Below are 23804 nucleotides of genomic sequence, written 5' to 3'. Positions count from 1 at the left end.
GCTTTGACGGTGCTAACCGAGGCTTACCGGCGGCAGAAACGGTGGCGATAGCTTCGTGCAGCACGGCAGCGCCTGTCCTTTCCCCCACCGCGGGCTCTCTGTGTCTCTCTTGCACCCTCTGCTCTTATGACGGCGGCCATGGCTTCACCGACGGGATCAGGCGCGGCGGTTTCAGGCCCCCAGACCCTCCTCGCTCGCGTACCCTCTCTCTCCCTGTCTCATCTTCGACGGCGACTCCCGATGGACCAGCGGCGACGACAATAGCGCGGGCAGCTACGGCGGCGCGATGAGGCTGTCTCCATGGTGCTGTAGCTCGGGAATGGAGACCCGCGAGGGTGACATCGGCGGGCTCCTTGCGGTGGTTGCGACCCTCCTCCCCTGGCGGCATCAAACGGCGGCGGCAACCCTAGTGCCATTGACGCAGATCCTTGTCTCACCCTCAGATTTCACTCCTCCCGTTTCTGTGCGACGCGACGGCACGGTGGCAGTGACGCCCGCCGGCGCCGTCCTCCCCCTCTCCTCTCCTTCCTGTTCCTCTTCTCCCACTTTCTGCTCCTCTTTTCTTTCTTTCAGGGAATAAAAAGAAACCATGGGGTGCTGCTATTTTTCGTTGAAGAGGGTGAAAGGGGTAATGGTCTGCTGCTGCTGAGCGTGGATGGGGGGAACCGGGTCAAGGTAACGGGCTAATGGGCTAGGGTTTCCTCATTTTTGAAAATTAGGGTTAGGGACATTTTAGTAATTTCACTTAAAAATAGGTATAATGTAGTAATTAAAAATAAATTCTAATTCAACAATAATAGTGTATAAAAATACTATTTGTTCATCATTTTCACAAATTATTTTCAATAAAATGTCCCAACCAAATAATTAGAAATAATATACTTAATTTCTTCCTTTTTCCAAAATAGCAATAATAATATTTAAAATATTACTTATCTAATCCAAATCATATAAAATCCTTATTATTTCATAACTACCAACTTTATAAATTTGAATATAGAAAATAATCCAACAATTGTGAAATTGGATAAAAATCATAACTTATCTCAAATTCAATAAATCAAAACTTGCCTTAATTATCCTTAATAAAATAATCTCTGAAATTAAGGCTATAAATAACTATATGATTTGAGACTTGATCATAAAAAGGCTTTTCAAAGATTCTGGGTCTTACATTCTACCCACCTTATAAAAATTTTCGCCCTCGAAAATTGATACAAAATGAAAGAAATTTCATAACAGTTCACCTTTGAACACATTTAAGGAAGAAGCAAAAGTATCTCAAAATATAATCATATATACGATTTTCAAATACTTTGATTGTCATAAGCATAAGGATGTAAAGGTAGGAGTGTGAGTGCAAAGCAAACGTTTCAAGGTAGGCTCAATGCAAAAGATAACATGGGTCAATCATGTGATAGAAGGGCAAGGCATCAAAGGCTATTAAACAGGATGGAGTTAAAATGACGTGCTTAACCTCTGCACACTAATCTCATACCAACCTCAAAGTTTCAACTTTCCAACTCCAACAAGCACTTTACAATCCCATATTCGATCCAAGCCTTACAGCCGCAAACCTGTCCGCGAGGAACAAAACACCCACAACTCATAACGTTGCACACCTACCGGTCCAGTTTCTGTATACATATATCACGTCTCAAAGGACTAACGCATCGCGTTACTACGTCTACAAGTCACACGTGACATCAAAACAATTCTCGAGTCTACTCAGAAGGATACAAGATTTAAAAAGGAGAGTCAAGTGTCAAGGATAGTACTCAAAGATTTGAGAGAATGTATCCAATTCCAAATAAACAAGGACACTCAAGCAATGAAGTTTGCTAGACTCAATTCAATTGACAACTTCAAGATAACCCTTGGATCAAGGCAATTCATTAGGATCAATAGGAAGGAGAATCAGCGCATTAGTTTGAAACAATTTCAAGATGAGTCGAAGAAATAAGAGGTTACAGAAAAGAATATCTCAGACCCAAGCCAAGCTCACAGAACTCAAGAGCATAATCACTATACTTTCGAATACATTGTTCTTAAAAGAATCAAAACTTATAAAAATATCACTTCGCAGTCTGAAAGAGAAGTTAAACAACAAACATCCTTCAAGAGAGTAACAAAAGCATAAACGTGGCTTTACTTCGATACGATTTCATGTTGAAGTAGATTATATAGAGTTCCAAAAACAAAATGCACACAACTTTGGCTAAGAGCTAAAATATTTCCTCAAATATTTTAGAAAGATAATTAGATGCACAACTTAACCAAAAGCAGTTCATAAAAACTCGGAAGTAATCAAATGCTTGTTCATAATTCTCAAAATTTCATATTCAAACAAGCGTGTATAACATTTATATCAAGTACAAAAGAGGAAGTTAAACTCTTTTTAGAAAAGAAACTCCAAAGTAAAAATTTGTTTACAATTTGGTAAATGAAATAAGTGGTGCGTTACAAACGAATCGATTTCCACTAAACAAGGAAACTTTTCAAAACCTCATTTAAAATAGCGCATGCCAACTTTGAAATTAACTTCGTCAAAATCGAACAATTGTTTCAATCTCAATCAAGCAATAGAAAATAAATTCCATTTAGAACTTCTTCAAAGAGAATTCAAAACTTTTTTTTTTAAAAGGTTCAAAACAAGACTCCAAAAGTATACTTGAAATCACCATCTCAGAAGGATATTCAAGAAAATTAGGATGTACTTAAAAAGAGTCAAGCCATGCAAGAGAGGGTTTTAAATCAAGGTAGTTCAAACAAGATTCACTAGTCGTGAAACATCCAACAAGCTTCCAATTGTCCCAAAAGAAAAGTCGTAGGAAACGACAACTCAATCATTAGTAATTTCTCAAGGATAAATCTTTGACTAAAAACTTTTGTAAAGATAATGAGAGGATATATAAATGATGCACTATTTTGAAACGAATCAAGCTAACTCACATAAGAATGAGATTCACAAGATTGGAAAAACCAAGATCAATGATAACGTTCACAAATTGTAAAAGATTAGTTAAAAATAACGTCAAGTATGATATTCATATAGATGGAAGGTTTAGTAGAGAATTTAGTCCGTTCATAGGAAGAAAGCTATGAGTCCAACACTCTCAAAAGAACAACAATGGCATAAATCATATAGCATGCTAAATCAAACTCAATTCAAAATAAGTTAAGTAAAGCTTATCAAATGAGACTCAACTGGGATAAAAGTGAAAAAGCTTTCCTTTCCAATTTTTTTTTTTTTTTGAAAAATATCCAAATACCTAATCAAATGAAGATGTGCGTTGGAACCGTAGTAAAATTGCTAGAAAGTCAAATTGTAATTTAAGGTAAATGCAGTTCCATAAACCAGTAAAAATACAACCGAGGTATAAAAGATAGATAGTTGCTAAACGGTATGAGTAATCTTCAAAATTTCATGTATAGATAAGTATATATCTATTAAATAGCAATTTTCATAAAATCTCAAAATTGGCTGTGCTCACTGTCAAATAAGAGAAAAACTGAATCAACAATTTCTCTAATAATGGACTCGGAATCCCGGAGTTAAAATGCACAGCGCATTAGGACAAGTTCAAAGCTATATCAAAGAATACATGAATCAAGAAGAACTCAAATAGAGGAAGATAGATGCAACAAGAATTTTAAATAAGCATATGCACTTAAGATCAACAAGAATGCATATGAATAGAGACACAGAGTGTAAACATCAAATTACTTTTCAGGAGGAGTAGCAACAAGAACTTCAAGTTAGGATATGAAGGAACAGGTCGACTCGAACAAAATCCAAGACACATAACTGAGCAGCCTCGAGAAAAGTTTTCAACGTTCCCAGAACCCGCGATTCGCTTAACTCAAAACTCGGATTTCATCTATGATAACTCATTAGTGCTTTCATATACAAAATTCACTAGTATTAAGCCGGCCAAACTTAATACCAAGAATTATGCAATGCAAGACTAACAGCGTTAATCAATAGATCGTCATGTGCATAACTCTCTAATTCTCGTCATCCGACAAGACCTAATACATGACAAAAGCTCAGAGTATGCAATTGAAGCATAGTCGGTCCATTCCTCAGGCTCTACAGGAAGGACTGCTCTGATACCATAATGTAATACCCTAACTACCAAAGCTCACGCTTCCGGCTGCGCAACTCTGATAGATCGGACATTACGACGACACTTATACTATATAATACTAAAATATGAGCCTGTTTAAAAACTTTAAACCGCCATACCATTCCCAAAAATACTTTCGCCATACAACGTACGTCCATACATACCATACAACTTACAGAAACTCATAAAGAGTACATCCATATATATATACATACATATATATAAATAATATTACAAACATTATCCAGTACAATTCCTATCCCTCTCACAGAATATATCAAGATAAAGGCGAGGGTACAAAAATAATAATCTAAAGCAATACAGAGCATTTCAATAACAAATAAATAAACTCTTCATAACTTCTGCGCCCAAATCCTGAAAGGGGAAAAATGTAGGGGGTTGAGAACATCATCCTCGAAAGGGTTCTCAGTAGAGGGTTTTTTGGGAATTACTGTAATAGGATACATGAAGATAAACCGTACCAGTGATTATTAACCATCTTATGCCTCTTTTCAAAAAAACAACAGTTTACAATAAAAGTAAAGTTAGAAATCTTTTCTGAAAGAGGAACCGTTCAATTCTCAAAACATCAAAGCATTTCAAAAAGGTTTATCTATACTGAACCAAAATAACCTTTCATATCTTATTCCAAACCAGAACCACAAAACCAAAATCAACCATCGGTCCATCTCATTCAACCACGGCCCTAGGCCCAAACAATCCAACCACAACCAATCCACCACAATCCAACAGAGTTCCAGATGCAAACACAAGTAGGAAGATGCAAACACAAACAAATAGTTTGTTGCAAGTAGAACAATTAGCAGTTAATCACATAGGCAAACCAAGTACAATATGCATACCCAAACAATGTCAAATAGATGCATATGATGCATGCCTGTCCCTAGTGGCTGATGATATCATCTGTCGGTTATAGAGCCAACCCGACAAGTCCTGGTAGCTAACCATTGGACTGTCCCTCTGTCGCGCATCCCCAACTCGAGTTATACTCATCATAAACTTGATCATAAACATGATCCATATCCATCACCCTCACTGGTGAATATTTCGGGGGCGAGCTCATCCGGGACTTTCACAGTGCCCGGCCACACTTACGACATAGGGTCAACAGAGTATCAAGTCTCAACCTGGAGCACATGGTGGCTAGCCACTGCTACTACCCAGGGAAACCCGTATCTCAGATAGTGGAAGTGCAACATTCACATTTATCAATGATTCATCATAAACATGCATTCAATCTCATCCATGGATCACCATCCATCTCAGCCATCCGGCTCACGGTTCATTCCAGAACCAGCCAATATTCATATCATACACAGCCATTCCGGCTCACGGTTCAATCCAGAACCAATCAATATTCATATCATACACAGTCATTCCGGCTCACGGTTCAATCCAGAACCAATCAATATGTATAAACATACACAGCCAATCCGGCTCTCAACAAAACAGCACTTCCACATTCAAAATCATTAAATTCATGAAATTGGCATTTAAGCCATAAATCATTTTCTCTATTCATTTCACTTTGAAATCAAGTTTCAACTCTTTTCAGCCTTGGCTTTAGAAATCTCGTTTCTCAAATCATCTCAGGCTCATAAGCCAAATTTACTCAAAGTGAGTTCCCTTTTTTAAAACAGAGCCACTCTCAGCATTCTCTTTCCAAAACTTCCAAAACCATGACAAGTTAAGGATTTATTTCAAAGCATTCAAAATCACCCATCCAACAATGGGATTTTATAACAATAGTTTCTCGGCAGAGTCCCAAGTCTTTAGGGAAGGTCAACCTATATCAATTCCTTAAAATTCATTGAAACTCTTAAAATCATAGATTTCTCGGTTCAAGTAAATAAAACTGAATTTACTATAAAACCGGCCATACAAAATCACAAGTTCCAACCCGGTCCAAAAATCAACTCATTTGAAACGGAACCGGTTCATTTGAATCAAACCACTTTCAAGTTTCTTTTTAGAACCCATTTTTCTAACTCTTCCAAAATGCCTCAAACTTGATTAATCAATCAAAAGTCTAGATTCCTTTGAAATCACTAAAAACTCCTTTTTATATTAAAATCAATATTGGAGCATCATTCTTTCCTTTAGTGATTCAAACGGTAAAAATAGTTCAGTTCTAAATAAGCCGAACTCAACGTATAAGGTTCATCAAATAAATTAAGCTTGAAAACATAAATATCCTTTTAATAAATCAAATAATACAATTTCTCAAATCCAACCCTTTTTAAGTAACCTTACAAGCAAGTGTAGGATTTTGTAGAAATTTCGGCAGCACCTCCCCTAAAACTTGGACTTTTGCCACCCGGTTCGGGTCCCGACTAAACCATTTCTCATTCCTTTTCAACAGCTCAAAACCAGAAATCAATTTAAAGCAAGCTAAATCCAACAATCGCCTCAGTGGCGTATCTCAAGGATACCATTTCAAAATCAACTCAATATCAATCGATATAACTCATTTCCAAAGCTTTAAAGAAACGGTTCAATAACAAATCATTTGTCCAAAACCAAATCAATTAAAATAAACCAGGCTGAATTCAAAAGTGCATTCGACTTTTCAAATTATCGAAATAATTAACTCAAATCAAATCAATCCTCAACGGATTAAACTCAGATTCAAATCTTTAAAGAATCAACTTCAAACATTACATTTCACAAGCCGCACAACAATTCAGCCAAACCAACATCCATAATCATTCGAGTCAATCAAATAATACATAAGACAGATACAATCACCAAATACATAATATCTCACATCAGTATCCATATGTAATAATTCCAATACATAAAACATAGTTTTTGGAAAGCGCCCCTACCTCAAAACGCAAATTCCATAACCCAAACGTCTCACAGAGTCCTTTCCGCCTCAACCCGAACTAACGGCAACCAAAACCTCAGCTCCCAGCCACTTCCGCAATAACTATAGCAACACGAACCGAAGGAGGAGCGGCTGAACCGGCTCGGTGGCAGCCCGGCAGGCACCTCAAGCGACAGTGACGACAATCTCCGATCACGCCAACTGAAACCAACACGCAGTGACTACGGTATTCTCGGAATTCCAAAAGAACAAAAACCTCAAATAAAACCCTTACCGACAACTTTTCCGGTGATAGCAGCGGGGTTTTCTTGCGGCCAGGCATGGCGGCGTGACTTAACACAGAACCAGGCAGAGCGGCGGTAGCCTCCAGAACTCCGGCGAGCTTCCTCAACGACGCTGATGGCCGGAGCTTTGACGGTGCTAACCGAGGCTTACCGGCGGCAGAAACGGTGGCGATAGCTTCGTGCAGCACGGCAGCGCCTGTCCTTTCCCCCACCGCGGGCCCTCTGTGTCTCTCTTGCACCCTCTGCTCTTATGACGGCGGCCATGGCTTCACCGACGGGATCAGGCGCGGCGGTTTCAGGCCCCCAGACCCTCCTCGCTCGCGTACCCTCTCTCTCCCTGTCTCAGCTTCGACGGCGACTCCCGATGGACCAGCGGCGACGACAATAGCGCGGGCAGCTACGGCGGCGCGATGAGGCTGTCTCCATGGTGCTGTAGCTCGGGAATGGAGACCCGCGAGGGTGACATCGGCGGGCTCCTTGCGGTGGTTGCGACCCTCCTCCCCTCGGCGGCATCAAACGGCGGCGGCAACCCTAGTGCCATTGACGCAGATCCTTGTCTCACCCTCAGATTTCACTCCTCTCGTTTCTGTGCGACGCGACGGCACGGCGGCAGTGACGCCCGCTGGCGCCATCCTCCCCCTCTCCTCTCCTTCCTGTTCCTCTTCTCCCACTTTCTGCTCCTCTTTTCTTTCTTTCAGGGAATAAAAGGAAACCATGGGGTGCTGCTATTTTTCGTTGAAGAGGGTGAAAGGGGTAATGGTCTGCTGCTGCTGAGCGTGGATGGGGGGAACCGGGTCAAGGTAACGGGCTAATGGGCTAGGGTTTCCTCATTTTTGAAAATTAGGGTTAGGGACATTTTAGTAATTTCACTTAAAAATAGGTATAATGTAGTAATTAGAAATAAATTCTAATTCAACAATAATAGTGTATAAAAATACTATTTGTTCATCATTTTCACAAATTATTTTCAATAAAATGTCCCAACCAAATAATTAGAAATAATATACTTAATTTCTTCCTTTTTCCAAAATAGCAATAATAATATTTAAAATATTACTTATCTAATCCAAATCATATAAAATCCTTATTATTTCATAACTACCAACTTTATAAATTTGAATATAGAAAATAATCCAACAATTGTGAAATTGGATAAAAATCATAACTTATCTCAAATTCAATAAATCAAAACTTGCCTTAATTATCCTTAATAAAATAATCTCTGAAATTAAGGCTATAAATAACTATATGATTTGAGACTTGATCATAAAAAGGCTTTTCAAAGATTCTGGGTCTTACATCCCCACCATCCTGGCGTTAAACGCCCAACTGCTGCATGGTTTGGGCGTTTAACGCCCAAGTGTTGCTTCTCTTGGGCGTTCAACGCCCAGCTGATGCATCTTTCTGGCGTTGAACGCCAGGAAGTCCTTTGTCACTGGGCATTTTTCTGAACGCCCAGGATGCTGCCAATCTGGCGTTAAACGCCTAGAAGGTGCTTCTTTCTGGCGTTTAACGCCCAGAAGATGCTTCTTTCTGGCGTTTAACGCCCAGAAAGCTACCTTCACTGGCGTTGAACGCCCAGTAGGTGCTTCTTTTGGGCGTTCAACGCCCAAAATGTTTCTTACTGCCCTTTTTTTGCCAGTGAGCTTCCAAATTCTCCTGTAACTCTGTGAATTCAATCAATTCCTTGTTTACCTTGAAGATATTTTGACCGATACCTGTAAAAATTAACAGAAACAAATAAAATTAAATTTTGTGATTTGGCTGGGTTGCCTCCCAACAAGCGCTTCTTTAATGTCATTAGCTGGACTATTACTGAGTCTTAATTAAGTCTCAGTTTTGAGCATTTTTGCTCAAAATTTCCTTCAAGATAATGTTTAACTCTTTGTCCATTAACAATGAACTTTTTGTTAGAGTCATTGTCCTGAAGCTCTATGTATCCATATGGTGATATGTTTGTAATGACATATGGACCTCTCCACCGGGATTTTAATTTCCCGGGGAATAATTTGAGCCTAGAATTAAATAGCAGAACCTTCTGCCCCGGCTCAAAGACTCTGGATGACAATTTCTTGTCATGCCATCTTTTCGCTTTCTCTTTGTAAATCTTTGCATTCTCGAAAGCATTGAGTCTAAATTCCTCTAGCTCATTTAACTGGAGCAATCTTTTTTCTCCAGCTATCTTGGCGTCAAGGTTTAGGAATCTGGTTGCCCAGTAGGCCTTATGTTCCAGTTCCACTGGCAAGTGGCATGCCTTTCCATACACAAGCTGGTATGGAGAGGTCCCTATAGGGGTCTTGAATGCTGTTCTGTATGCCCACAGAGCATCATCCAAGCTCCTTGCCCAATCCTTTCTACGGTTAATTACAGTCCGTTCCAGGATTCTTTTGAGTTCTCTATTTGAGACTTCAGCTTGCCCATTAGTTTGTGGGTGATATGGAGTAGCTACCCTGTGGCTAACTCCATAACGAAGCAGAGCAGAGTAAAGCTGTTTATTGCAGAAATGAGTGCCCCCATCACTGATTAACACTCTAGGGATACCAAATCTGCTGAAGATGTGTTTCTGGAGGAATTTTAACACTGTTTTAGTGTCATTGGTGGGTGTTGCAATAGCCTCCACCCATTTGGATACATAATCCACTGCCACCAGAATATAAGTGTTTGAGTATGATGGTGGGAAGGGTCCCATGAAGTCAATGCCCCATACATCAAACAACTCAATCTCCAAGATCTCTTGCTGAGGCATGGCGTAACTGTGAGGTAGATTGCCAGATCTTTGGCAACTATCACAATTAAGTACATACACTCGGGAGTCTTTATAGAGAGTAGGCCAGTAGAAGCCACTTTGGAGGACTCTTGTGGCTGTTCGCTCACTTCCAAAATGTCCTCCATACTGTGATCCATGGCAGTGCCATAGGATCTTCTGTGCTTCTTCTTTAGGCACACATCTACGGATTACTCCGTCTACACATCTCTTAAAGAGATACGGCTCATCCCAAAGATAATACTTTACATCCGTGATCAGCTTTTTTATTTGCTGTCTACTGTACTCTTTGGGTATAAATCTCACTGTCTTGTAGTTTGCAATGTCTGCAAACCATGGCACTTCCTGGATGGCAAAGAGTTGCTCATCCGGAAAGGTTTCAGAGATCTCAGTGAGAGGGAGGGACGCCCCTTCTACTGGTTCTATTCGGGACAGGTGGTCTGCTACTTGATTCTCTGTCCCTTTTCTGTCTCTTATTTCTATATCAAACTCTTGCAGAAGCAATACCCATCTTATAAGTCTGGGTTTTGAATCCTGCTTTGTGAGTAGATATTTAAGAGCAGCATGATCAGTGTACACAATCACTTTTGATCCTACTAAATAGGATCTGAATTTGTCAATGGCGTAAACCACTACAAGTAGCTCTTTTTCTGTGGTTGTGTAATTCTTCTGAGCGTCATTTAGAACACGACTGGCATAGTAAATGACGTGCAGAAGCTTGTCATGCCTTTGTCCCAACACTGCACCAATGGCATGGTCACTGGTATCACACATTAGTTCAAATGGCAATGCCCAGTTTGGTGCAGAGATGATTGGTGCTGAGACCAATTTTGCTTTCAGGGTCTCAAATGCCTGCAGACACTCTTTATCAAAGATAAATGGCGTGTCAGCAGCTAGCAGGTTGCTTAGAGGTTTGGCGATTTTTGAAAAATCCTTTATAAACCTCCTATAGAATCTTGCATGCCCCAGAAAGCTTCTGATTGCCTTAACATTGGCAGGTGGTGGTAATTTTTCAATTACTTCAACTTTAGCTTGATCCACCTCTATTCCCTTGTTCGAGATTTTGTGCCCAAGGACAATTCCTTCAGTCACCATAAAGTGACACTTTTCCCAGTTTAAAACCAGGTTGGTATCTTGGCATCTCTTTAGAACAAGTGCTAAATGGTTAAGGCAGGAGCTGAATGAGTCTCCAAACACTGAAAAGTCATCCATGAAGACTTCCAGAAATTTTTCCACCATATCAGAGAAAATTGAGAGCATGCACCTCTGAAAGGTTGCAGGTGCATTGCACAGGCCAAATGGCATCCTTCTGTATGCAAATACTCTAGATGGGCATGTGAATGCCGTTTTCTCCTGATCCTGGGGATCTACTGCAATTTGATTATAACCTGAATATCCATCCAGGAAGCAGTAGTATTCATGACCTGCTAGTCTTTCTAGCATCTGGTCTATGAATGGTAAAGGAAAATGATCCTTTCTGGTGGCTGTATTGAGCCTTCTGTAATCAATACACATACGCCACCCAGTAACTGTTCTTGTAGGAACCAGTTCATTTTTTTCATTATGAACCACTGTCATGCCACCTTTCTTAGGGACGACTTGGACAGGGCTCACCCAGGGGCTGTCAGAAATAGGATAAATAATCCCAGCCTCTAGTAATTTAGTGACCTCTTTCTGCACCACTTCCTTCATGGCTGGGTTCAGCCGCCTTTGTGGTTGAACCACTGGCTTGGCGTCACCCTCCAGTAAGATCTTGCGCATGCATCTAGCTGGGCTAATGCCCTTAAGATCACTGATGGACCACCCAAGAGCTGTCTTATGTGTCCTTAGCACTTGAATTAGTGCTTCCTCTTCCTGTGGCTCTAAGGTAGAGCTTATGATTACAGGAAAGGTATCACCTTCTCCCAAGAATGCATACTTTAGGGAAGGTGGTAATGGTTTGAGCTCGGGTTTAGGAGGTTTCTCCTCTTCCTGAGGGATTTTCAGAGGTTCTACTATTTTCTCTGACTCCTCCAGATCAGGCTGAACGTCTTTAAAGATGTCCTCCAACTCTGATTCGAGACTCTCAGCCATATTGACCTCTCTTACCAGAGAGTCAATAATATCAACACTCATGCAGTCATTTGGGGTGTCTGGATGTTGCATGGCTTTGACAACATTCAACTTGAACTCCTCCTCATTGACTCTCAAGGTTACTTCCCCTTTTTGGACGTCAATGAGGGTTCGGCCAGTTGCTAGGAAAGGTCTTCCTAGAATGAGAGTTGCACTCTTGTGCTCCTCCATTTTCAGCACCACAAAGTCAGTAGGAAAGGCAAATGGCCCAACCTTGACAATCATGTCCTCAATCACACCTGATGGGTATTTAATGGAGCCATCAGCAAGTTGAAGACGTATCCTGGTTGGTTTGATTTCTTCAGTTAAACCAAGCTTTCTGATAGTAGATGCAGGTATTAGGTTGATACTTGCCCCAAGATCACATAAAGCTTGCTTGGTGCAAGTGCCCTCTAATGTGCATGGTATCATAAAGCTCCCAGGATCTTTAAGCTTCTCAGGTAAGCTTTTCAGAATGACTGCACTGCATTCTTCAGTGAGGTAAACTTTTTCAATTTCCCTCCAATCCTTCTTATGACTTAAGATCTCTTTCATGAACTTAGCATAAGAGGGTATTTGCTCAAGTGCTTCTGCAAACGGAATCTTTATTTCAAGAGTCTTGAGATAGTCTGCAAAGCGGGCAAATTGCTTATCCTGTTCCGCTTGGCGGAGTTTTTGAGGATAAGGAATTTTGGCTTTGTATTCCTCAACCTTAGTTGCTGCAGGTTTATTACCTACAGAAGTGGGTTGGGAAGCCTTTTTAGAAGGGTTGTTATCAGCACTTGTATGTGACTGATTCCCCACTGGCATTTGAATGCCAGTGGTGGGAGCTGGAGTGGCGTTAGACACCACTTCCTTGTTTGTTACTGGCGTTTGAATGCCAGAACCATGCTCCCTTTGGGCGTTCAGCGCCGGATTCATGCTTGTTTCTGGCGTTGAACGCCAGGAATGAGCATGGTCTGGGCGTTCAGCGCCAGCTTTATTCCTCTCTGGGCTCTGACTGTCCTCAGAGGGATTTTGAGTAGCCACTTGTTCATTTCTTGGTTTCCTGCTGCTTTGAAGTGAGGTATTTAATGTTTTCCCACTTCTTAATTGAACTGCTTGGCATTCTTCTGCTATTTGTTTTGACAGTTGCTTTTCTGTCTGCTTTAATTGTACTTCCATATTCCTGTTAGCCATTCTTGTTTCCTGTAATATTTCCTTGAATTCGGCTAGCTGCTGAGTTAGAAAATCTAATTGCTGGTTGAATTCATTAGCCTGATCCACTGGACTGAGTTCTGCAGTTATTGTTTCAGCTTCTTCTTTCATGGAAGATTCACTACTTAGGTACAGATGTTGATTTCTGGCAACTGTATCAATAAGCTCTTGAGCTTCTTCAATTATTTTTCTCATATGTATAGATCCACCAGCTGAGTGGTCTAGAGAAATCTGAGCTTTTTCTGTAAGCCCATAGTAGAAGATGTCTAATTGCACCCATTCTGAAAACATTTCAGAGGGGCATTTTCTTAGCATCTCTCTGTATCTCTCCCAGTCATCATAAAGAGATTCATTATCTCCTTGTTTGAAGCCTTGGATGCTTAGCCTTAGCTGTGTCATCTGTTTTGGAGGGAAATAGTGATTCAGAAATTTTTCTGACAGCTGCTTCCATGTTTTTATGTTGTTCTTAGGCTGGTTATTTAACCACCTCTTTGCTTGATCTTTTACAGCAAATGGAAACAGTAATAATCTGTAGACATCCTGATCCACTTCCTTATCATGTACTGTGTCAGCAATTTGCAAAAATTGTGCTAGAAACTCTGTAGGTTCTTCATGTGGAAGACCAGAATACTGACAATTTTGCTGCACCATGATAATGAGCTGAGGATTCAACTCAAAGCTACTAACTCCAATGGAGGGTATACAGATACTACTCCCATATGAAGCAGTAGTGCGGTTAGCATATGACCCCAGAGTCCTCTTGGACTGTTCATTCCTACTTGCTTCCATGATGGAATACAAGAGATAATTTATATGTTGATTTTATTATTATTTTTTTTTGAATTAATTTTTATAAAATAAAATAAAAAACGAAATAAATAAAAGAAATTAGAAATATTTTGAATTTGAAATTTAAATTTTTATATAAAATTTTCGAAAAAAAAGTAGTTCAAAATTAGTTAGAAAATATAATTTTTTTGAATTTTGAATTTTATGATGAAAGAGAAAAACACACAAAAGACACAAGACTTAAAATTTTTAGATCTAATGCTCCTTATTTTCAAAAATTTTTGGAGGGAAAACACCAAGGAACACCAAACTTAAAAATTTTAAGATCAAGACACAAGAAGAACTCAAGAACACTTTGAAGATTCACAAGAACACCAAGAACAAAAAAAAAGAACACCAAACTTAAAATTTTTAGAAAACTTTAATAAAATTTTCGAAAATTATAAAAAAAGATTAACAAGAAAACACCAAACTTAAAGTTTGGCACAAGATTCAATCAAAGAAAATTTATTTTTGAAAAAGGTTCCAAAGCGTATACCCAATTATCAAGAATATAAACCAATACTCTAGCCAATTGGGAGTAAATGTAACACTTGTTCTGAATATTCCAATTAATGCTTTAAAAAGAACACAAGTGAAACAAGAAAAGACACAAAGCAAGAAAAACTTGAGATCAAACAAGAAAAATAAACAAGAACAACTTGAAGATCAATGAAGAACAAAGAACACAAGTCGAAAATTTTAAAGAAAATTATAAGACATGTAATTGACACCAAACTTAGAACAAAACACTAGACTCACGAAAATTAGCAATTAATTAAGAAAAATAATAAATTTTGAAAGGAAATTTTTGAAAAGAAACTATCCTATCAAGATTTAATGACTCTATGACAATAAAAATAAAAATAAATTATTCCTAATCTAAGAAATAAAATAACCCTTTAGTTGTTCAAACTCGAATAATCCCCGGCAACGGCGCCAAAAACTTGGTGCACGAAATCTTAATCTCAATATCAAAATCAAAATTTCTTATGATCTCGTACCACTAACCAGCAAGTGCACTGGGTCGTCCAAGTAATACCTTACGTGAGTAAGGGTCGATCCCACGGAGATTATTGGTTTGAAGCAAGCTATATTTATTTTATTAATCTTAGTCAGGAGGCCAGTAAGATTATTTGGATTTAATTGTAAGAAGTCAAAGTGTTTAAAATTATTAGAAAAATAAAAGAGAATTAAAGCGTTACTTGTTGTTCAGTAATGAGAAATATGTTGGAGTTTTGGAGATGCTTTGTCCTCTGAACTTCAACTCTTCCTTGAAATCCTTTTCCACACGCAAAATCCCTTCTATGGCAAGCTCTATGTAGGGTGTCACCGTTGTCAATGGCTACTTCCCATCCTCTCAGTGAAAACGTTCCTATGCTCTGTCACAGCATGGCTAATCATCTGTCGGTTCTCAATCAGGTTGGAATAGAATCCATTGATTCTTTTGCGTTTGTCACTAACGCCCAGCCTTCAGAAGTTTGAAGTTCGTCACAGTCATTCAATCCCGGAATCCTACTCAGAATACCACAGACAAGGTTTAGACTTTCCGGATTCTCATGAATGCCGCCATCAGTCCGGCTTATACCACGAAGATTCTAAGTAATGAATCTAAGAGATACTCATTCAATCTGATGTAGAACGGAGGTGGTTGTCAGACACATGTTCATGGACTGAGGAAGGTGATGAGTGTCACGGATCATCACCTTCTCCATAATTAAGCGCGAATGAACATCTTAGATAAGAACAAGCGTGTTTGAATGGAAAATAAAGGAATTGTATTAATTCATCGAGACGCTGCAGAGCTCCTTGGTGCGCGAAATTGTGATCAATACAACTTCACACAACTAACCAGCAAGTGCACTGGGTCGTCCAAGTAATACCTTACGTGAGTAAGGGTCGATCCCACGGAGATTGGTGGTATGAAGCAAGCTATGGTCATCTTGTAAATCTTAGTCAGGCAAACTCAGATATATATGGTGATGAACGAAAATAACATAAAAGATAAAGATAGTGATACTTATGTAATTCATTGGTAGGAACTTCAGATAAGCGCATGAAGATGCCTTCCCTTCCGTCTCTCTGCTTTCCTACTGTCTTCATCCAATCCTTCTTACTCCTTTCCATGGCAAGCTCGTGTAGGGTTTCACTGTTGTCAGCAGCTACCTCCTATCCGCGCAGTGAAAGCTAATGCACACACTCTGTCACAATGCTGCCAATCACCGGTTTGGTTCCCTCCCCTACCGGAATAGAATAACTCTTTTGCGTCTGTCACGAACGCCCAGTAGGTTACAGGTTTGAAGCACGTCACAGTCATTCAGTCATTGAATCCTACTCAGAATACCACAGACAAGGTTAGACCTTCCGGATTCTCTTGAATGCTGCCATCAGGTCCTGCCTATACCACGAAGACTCCGAAGAATCCAAGAGATATTCACTGAGCCTCAGATGCTTGTAGAACAAGAATGGTTGTCAGTCACCTTGTTCATGGGTGAGAATGGTGATGGGCGTCAATCATCACCTTCATCATGTTGAAGAACAAGTGATATCTTGGATAAAGAACAAGTGGAATTGAATGGAAGAACAATAGTAATTGCATTAATACTCGAGGTACAGCAGAGCTCCACACCTTAATCTATGGTGTGTAGAAACTCCACCGTTGAAAATACATAAGAACAAAAGTGATCATTGGTTTCGGCCCCAGAGAGGGAACCAGAAGAACCAAGATCTGATCTAAGAACTAGATGTCCAAAGATGAAAAATACAATAGTAAAAGGTCCTATATATAGAGAACTAGTAGCCTAAGGTGTACAGAGATGAGTAAATGACATAAAAATCCACTTCCGGGCCCACTTGGTGTGTGCTTGGGCTGAGCAATGAAGTAATTTTCGTGTAGAGACTCTTCTTGGCGTTTAACTCCCATTTTGGTGCCAGTTTGGGCGTTTAACTCCCATTCTTGTGCCAGTTTGGGCGTTTAACGCTGGGAATTCTGAGGGTGACTTTGAACGCCGGTTTGGGCCATCAAATCTTGGGCAAAGTATGGACTATTATATATTGCTGGAAAGCCCAGGATGTCTACTTTCCAACGCCGTTGAGAGCGCGCCAATTGGGCTTCTGTAGCTCCAGAAAATCCACTTCGAGTGCAGGGAGGTCAGAATCCAACAGCATCTGCAGTCCTTTTGAGTCTCTGGATCAGATTTTTGCTCAGATCCCTCAATTTCAGCCAGAAAATACCTGAAATCACAGAAAAACACACAAACTCATAGTAAAGTCCAGAAAAGTGAATTTTAACTAAAAACTAATAAAAATATAATAAAAACTCAACTAAAACTACCAAAAACATACTAAAAATAATGCCAAAAAGCATACAAATTATCCGCTCATCACAACACCAAACTTAAATTGTTGCTTGTCCCCAAGCAACTGAAAATCAAATAAGATAAAAAGAAGAGAATATACTATAGACTCCAAATTATCAATGAAACTAAGCTCCAAATTAGATGAGCGGGACTAGTAGCTTTTTGCCTCCGAACAGTTTTGGCATCTCACTTTATCCTTTGAAATTCAGAATGATTGGCTTCTTTAGGAACTCAGAATCCAGATAGTGTTATTGATTCTCCTAGTTAAGTATGATGATTCTTGAACACAGCTACTTATTGAGTCTTGGCCGTGGCCCAAAGCACTCTATCTTCCAGTATTACCACCGGATACATACATGCCACAGACACATAATTGGGTGAACCTTTTCAGATTGTGACTCAGCTTTGCTAGAGTCCCCAATTAGAGGTGTCCAGGGTTCTTAAGCACACTCTTATTGCCTTGGATCACAACTTTATTTCTTTCTTTTTCTTTCTTTTTCTTTCTCCCTTTTTTTTTCGTTTTTCTCCTCTTTTTTTTTTTTGTATTCACTGCTTTTTCTTGCTTCAAGAATCATTTTTATGATTTTTCAGATCCTCAGTAACATGTCTCCTTTTTCATCATTCTTTCAAGAGCCAACAATTTTAACATTCATGAACCACAAATTCAAAAGACATATGCACTGTTTAAGCATACATTCAAAAACAAAAAGTATTGCCACCACATCAAACTAATTAAGCTAGTTTTAAAGATGAATTTGAAATCCTGTACTTCTTGTTCTTTTGTGATAAAAACAGTTTTCATTTAAGAAAGGTGATGGATTCATATTCATAGCTTTAAGGCATAGACACTAAGACACTAATGATCATAAGACACAAACACGGATAAACATAAAGCACTAAAATTCGAAAAACAGAAGAATAAAGAACAAGGAGATTAAAGAACGGGTCCACCTTAGTGATGACGGCTCTTTCTTTCTCTTGAAGATCCTATGGAGTGCTTGAGCTCCTCAATGTCTCTTCCTTGTCTTTGTTGCTCCTCTCTTATGTTCCTTTGATCTTTTCCAATTTCATGGAGAGGGATGGCATGTTCTTGGTGCTCCACCCTTAGTTGTCCCATGTTGGAACTTAATTCTCCTAGGGAGGTGTTAATTTGCTCCCAGTAGTCTTGTGGAGGAAAGTGCATCCCTTGAGGTATCTCAGGGATCTCATGATGAGAGGGGTCTCTTGTTTGCTCCATCTTCTTCTTAGTGATGGGCTTGAGGTCATGCCTTCTCAGTTGAACCGGCTTTGGATGCCATAAATGGTTATGGCAAAACAAAAAGCAATGCTTTTACCACACCAAACTTAAAAGGTTTGCTCGTCCTCGAGCAAAAGAAGAAAGAAGAGAGTAGAAGAAGAAGAAATGGAGGAGAGGGAGATGGCTTTGTGGTTCGGCCAGAAGGGGAAGAAGTAGTGGTTTATGAAGGATGGACGTGAGTGGTGAAGAGAAAGAGATGTTGAGGTGATTGGTGAATGGGTGAAGAAGAAGAGAAAGAGTAGTGGGGTTTATGGGGATCCTGTGGGGTCCACAGATCCTTAGGTGTCAAGGAAAAGTCATCCCTGCACCAAATGGCATCAAAATCCACGTTTTGAGCCATTTCTGGCGTTAAACGCCGGGCTGGTGCCCATTTCTGGCGTTTAACGCCAGGTTCTAGCCCTTTCCTGGCGTTTAACGCCAGTCTGGTGCCCCTTTCTGGCGTTAAACGCCCAGAATGGTGCCAGACTGGGCGTTAAACGCCCAACTGCTAGGCTTACTGGCGTTTAAACGCCAGCAACATCTTCCTCCAGGGTGTGCTGTTTTTCTTCCTGTTTTTCATTCTGTTTTTGCTTTTTTCATTGTTTTTGTGACTTCTTATGATCATCAACCTACAAAAAAGATAAAATAACAAAAGAAAATAGTTAACTATAAAACATTGGGTTGCCTCCCAACAAGCGCTTCTTTAATGTCATTAGCTTGACAGAGGACTCTCATGGCGCCTCAGAAATACTCAGAACCGTGTTGGAACCTCCCAACACCAAACTTAGAGTTTGAATGTGGGGGTTCAACACCAAACTTAGAGTTTGGTTGTGGCCTCCCAACACCAAACTTAGAGTTTGACTGTGGGGGCTCTGCTTGGCTCTGTTTTGAGAGAAGCTCTTCATGCTTCCTCTCCATGATGACAGAGGGATATCCTTGAGCCTTAAACACATAGGATTTTTCATTCACTTGAATGATCAGTTCACCTCCATCAACATCAATCACAGCCTTTGCTGTGGCTAGGAAGGGTCTGCCAAGGATGATGGATTCATCCATGCACTTCCCAGGATCTTGTCTCTTTTGAGGTAATTTCTGCCTAGACAAGTCATCCAGTTCTTTGGTGAGCAAAGGGGGTTCATCCTCCCAAGTCTCATTTCCAAATAACTTGTCATTTAGCTTCATGATTGCTCCAAGGTATTTAGCAACTTGCTCTTCAGTGACATACTCATCCTCTTCAGAGGAAGAATACTCATCAGAGCTCATGAAAGGCAGAAGTAAGTCCAATGGAATCTCTATGGTCTTATTTTGAGCCTCAGATTCCCATTGTTCCTCATTGGGGAACTCAGAGGAGATTGGTGCACGCCCATTGGGGTCTTCCTCAGTGGCGTCCACCTCCTCTCTTTCCTCTCCATATTCGGCCATGTTTATGGCTTTGCACTCTCCTTTTGGATTTTCTTCTGTATTACTTGGGAGAGTACTAGGAGGGAGTTCAGTAACTTTCTTGCTCAGCTGACCCACTTGTCCTTCCAAATTTCTGATGGAGGACCTTGTTTCATTCATGAAACTTTGAGTGGTTTTGATTAGATCAAAGACCATGGTTGCTAAGTCAGAGGTATTCTGCTTAGAACTCTCTGTCTGTTGCTGAGAAGATGATGGAAAAGGCTTGCCATTGCTAAACCTGTTTCTTCCACCATTATTGGTGAAACCTTGTTGAGGTCTCTCTTGATTCTTCCATGAGAAATTTGGGTGATTTCTCCATGAAGAATTATAGGTGTTTCCATAGGGTTCTCCTAGGTAATTCACCTCTTCCATTGAAGGGTTCTCAGGATCATAAGCTTCTTCCTCAGATAAAGAGATCCTTCAGCAAAGCTATCCAAAGACATCTTGGATAGTTCAGAGAGACCATCATAGAAAATACCTATGATGCTCCATTCAGAAAGCATGTCAGAAGGACACTTTCTGATTAATTATTTGTATCTTTCCCAAGCTTCATAGAGGGATTCTCCATCCTTCTGTCTGAAGGTTTGGACTTCCACTCTAAGCTTACTCAATTTTTGAGGTGGAAAGAACTTTGCCAAGAAGGCATTGACTAGCTTTTCCCAAGAGTCCAGGCTATCTTTAAGTTGTGAGTCCAACCATAGTCTAGCTCTGTCTCTTACAGCAAAAGGGAATAGCATCAGTCTATAGACCTCAGGGTCAACCCCATTAGTCTTGACTGTGTCACAGGTTTGCAAGAATTCAGCTAAGAACTGATGAGGATCTTCCATTGGAAGTCCATGGAACTTGCAATTCTGTTGCATTAGAGAAACTAATTGAGGCTTAAGCTCAAAGTTGTTTGCTCCAATGGTAGGGATAGAGATGCTTCTCCCATAGAAATCAGGAGTAGGTGCAGTGAAGTCACCCAGCACCTTCCTTGCATTGTTTGCATTGTTGTTGTTTTCGGCTTCCATGTGTTCTTCTTCTTTGAAGAATTCGGTCAGCTTCAACAAGAATGCCTTTGTCTTTGTTCCTGCTCATATGAAAGAGAAGAGAACAAGAAAATATAGAATCCTCTATGTCACAGTATAGAGATTCCTTGAGGTGTCAGAGGAAGAAGAGAAATAGAAGACAGAAGTAGAAAATTCGAACTTATCAAAGAATATGGAGTTCGAATTTTGCATTAAGAGATAGTGTTAGTCCATAAACGGAAGGATGTGAGAAGAAGGGAAGTAATTTTCGAAAATTTAAGTAAAAGATTTTGAAAACATTTTGAAAAACACTTAATTGATTTTCGAAAATAAGAGTGGAAAAGAAATCAAGTGATTTTTTGAAAAAGATTTTTAAATTAGAAATCAAAAAGATTTGATTGAAAACTATTTTGAAAAAGATGTGGTTAAGAAGATATGATTAGTTTTAAAAAGATGTGATTGAGAAGATATGATTTGAAAACAATTTTAAAAAGATATGATTTGAAAACAATTTGAAAAGATATGATTTTAAAAATTAATGACTTGCTTAACAAGAAAGGATATGATTCAAACATAAAACCTTCCTCAACAGAAAAGGCAAAAAATGTTCAATCAAATCATTAATTGTTAGTAAGTATCTTTGAAAAAGGAAAGAAATTGATTTTGAAAACATTTGATTGAAAAGATATGATTTGAAAAAGATTTGATTTTGAAAAAACTTTGAAAACTTGAAAAAAAATTGATTTTGAAAACAAAATCTTCCCCCTAGCACCATCCTGGCGTTAAACGCCCAGAATGTGCACATTCTGGCGTTTAACGCCCAAACTACTACCCTTTTGGGCGTTAAACGCCCAACCAGGCACCCTGGCTGGCGTTTAAACGCCAGTCTGTCCTTCTTCACTGGGCATTTTTGAATGCCCAGCTTTTTCTGTGTGATTCCTCTGCAGTATGTTCTGAATCTTCAATTCTCTGTATTTATTGACTTGAAAAGACACAAATAAAAAATATTTTTGGATTTTTAATAATAAAAATGCAACTAAAATCAAATAACAATGCATGCAAGACACCAAACTTAGCAGTTTGCATACTACTGACACTAATGAGAATGCATATGAGACACATAAACACTCAAGTCAAGAGAATTCAAAGATCAAAACAAGGAAATCATCAAGAACAACTTGAAGATCAATGAGGACACATGCATGAATGCAATAAGAACAGAAACATGCAATTGACACCAAACTTAAGATGAGACTCTAGACTTAAACAAAAAATATTTTTTGATTTTATGATTTTGTAATTTTTTTGGCTTTTTTCGAAAATTAAGTGGAAAAGAAAATAAAGATATCAAAATTCTTAATGAGAATTCCAGGAATCATGCAATGTTAGTCTAAAGCTTTAGTCTAAAGGAATTAGACATGGCCGGCTAAGCTTCAGCAGGACATTGCATTCAAGAGCTAAATTGATGATGATCAATCAGCTTTGGTGATGATAAGAACATCACCTTGAAACACTAGAATTCATTCTTAAGAACTCTGAAAAAAAATACCTAATCTAAGCAACAAGATGAACCGTCAGTTGTCCATACACAGAACAATCCCCGGCAACGGCGCCAAAAACTTGGTGCGCGAAATTGTGAACACTACAACTTCGCACAACTAACCAGCAAGTGCACTGGGTCGTCCAAGTAATACCTTACGTGAGTAAGGGTCGATCCCACGGAGATTGTTGGTATGAAGCAAGCTATGGTCACCTTGTAAATCTTAGTCAGGCAAACTCAAATGTATAGTGATGAACGAAAATAACATAAAGATAAAGATAGAGATACTTATGTATATCATTGGTGTAAGAGCTTCAGACAAGCATATGAAGATGCCTTCCCTTCCGTCTTTCTGCTTTCCTACTGTCTTCATCCAATCCTTCTTACTCCTTTCCATGGCAAGCTCGTGTAGGGTTTCACTGTTGTCAGCAGCTACCTCCCATCCTCTCAGTGAAAGCGATTGCATATGTCCTGTCACGGCATAGCGGAATTCAGCTGTCGGTTCTCGGTCAGGCCGGAATAATATCCATTGATACTTTTGCGTCTGTCACTAACGCCCTAGCCTGCTAGGAGTTTGAAGCATGTCACAGTCATTCAGTCATTGAATCCTACTCAGAATACCACAGACAAGGTTTAGACCTTCCGGATTCTCTTGAATGCTGCCATCAGGTCCTGCCTATACCACGAAGATTCCGATTAAAGAATCCAAGAGATATTCACTAAGCCTTGGTTGCTTGTAGAACAAGAATGGTTGTCAGTCACCTTGTTCATAGGTGAGAATGATGATGAGTGTCATGGATCATCACATTCATCAAGTTGAAGAACAAGTGATATCTTAGAACAAGAACAAGCGGAATTGAATGGAAGAACAATAGTAATTGCATTAATACTCGAGGTACAGCAGAGCTCCACACCTTAATCTATGGTGTGTAGAAACTCCACCGTTGAAAATACATAAGAACAGGGTCTAGGCATGGCCGTGAGGCCAACCTCCCAATGATCTAAGAACTAGATGTCCAAAGATGAAAAATACAATA

The 23804-nt window shown here is 39.6% G+C and overlaps 1 non-coding gene across 1 annotated transcript; it reads left to right on the top strand.

Annotated features, from left to right (window-relative positions):
* The first annotated feature begins 20717 nt into the window (after positions 1-20717).
* LOC130937520 (small nucleolar RNA R71) lies at positions 20718-20825 on the top strand. Its single transcript, XR_009068735.1, has one exon. It is a non-coding gene; the product is annotated as a small nucleolar RNA R71 (small nucleolar RNA).
* Positions 20826-23804: the final 2979 nt, after the last annotated feature.

The sequence above is a fragment of the Arachis stenosperma genome, chromosome 6 (genome assembly GCF_014773155.1).
Source record: "Arachis stenosperma cultivar V10309 chromosome 6, arast.V10309.gnm1.PFL2, whole genome shotgun sequence".
NCBI lineage: Eukaryota > Viridiplantae > Streptophyta > Magnoliopsida > Fabales > Fabaceae > Arachis > Arachis stenosperma.
This window is presented reverse-complemented; position numbering and strand designations above follow the sequence as displayed.